Raw genomic sequence first — 995 nt, forward strand, 5'->3', positions numbered from 1 at the left:
CACCGCCTGCCCGGGGGTGGGGGGCTCGTCTCGCCCGGCCAGGCCCCTCTGCTGCTAATAATAATAATAATAATTGTAATAACAACAATAAGTCATCATTATTAGTACCGTAATATTAATAATAATAACAATTGCTGCTAATAATAGTTGCAATAAAAGCAATGTCATCATTATTACTATCATACTATGAATAATAATGAGTGATTATTATTGTAACATTCATATTAATAATAACAACAATAGTTCTTTTTATTATTATCGTCATCACAAGATGATGATGATGGCCATCCTGGTCATTATTATTGTAATAACAAGACGACTAGCCTATCGTGCTATCTGCTAAGAGGAAGAGGAGGAGGTTTCGTCATGGTTTCGAGGCCTGCTTGGTGCAGTCTAAGCCCTGGGGAGTCCCAGCCCCTGGCTGCGCTGTGTGGTGGGGCCCGACAGCTGCGCGGGAGGAAGGAATTGCCCTTCCTCTTGGAGGGGGAGCGGAGGGAGTGCGAAACGTGGGTTTGTTGGCGCAAGGCAGGAAGGAATCAGGCTCTCGGGACGTCTGTAGTGAAAGCGCATGGAGGAGTGAGTCTTGCTGCCGTGAGAAGGAAAACAAGCCTGACTTACTTGCTTTGGGCAATAGCATGCGGGACGCTTTTTCTGGAAGTCAGAGGGCATGGTTTTGATTATGCCATGTTGTAGAGGATTTAAGAAACAGTATGTGGAGGGTTTAAGAACCCACACGGAGGGCTTGGACAAAACACAGCTTACATCTTGCTGACAAGTCAGCTTGTCGTCCTTGGAAGGAAATAAAAGTCCAGATACAAGCTATTGCTTTCTTAAATAGTAATGTACTCACACCACAAACTGTGGAATCTCTCCAAGCATCCATCCTTGGGCTGTAGATGACTTTTGTATCTGTATTTTCTGTCATCTCTGTCTTTGCTAGTCACCTGAAATAAAATACTGGACAGATGTTCTTGTGTAGCCTCACTCCAACAAAA

The 995-nt window shown here is 44.2% G+C and overlaps 1 protein-coding gene across 1 annotated transcript in view; it reads right to left on the reverse strand.

The window, feature by feature from the left end:
• DPY19L3 (dpy-19 like 3 (C. elegans)) overlaps positions 1 to 349 on the reverse strand; it is an 82,603-nt gene extending 82,254 nt beyond the window's left edge. The window contains exon 1 of the mRNA XM_019505620.1: positions 260 to 349. The gene's annotated coding sequence lies outside the window, so the exon portion shown is untranslated. The remainder of the gene's footprint in view (positions 1 to 259) is intronic.
• Between the last annotated feature and the right edge of the window lie 646 nt (positions 350 to 995).

The sequence above is a fragment of the Gavialis gangeticus genome, unplaced genomic scaffold (assembly GCF_001723915.1).
Source record: "Gavialis gangeticus isolate Ggan-Ray unplaced genomic scaffold, GavGan_comp1, whole genome shotgun sequence".
NCBI classification, from domain to species: domain Eukaryota; kingdom Metazoa; phylum Chordata; order Crocodylia; family Gavialidae; genus Gavialis; species Gavialis gangeticus.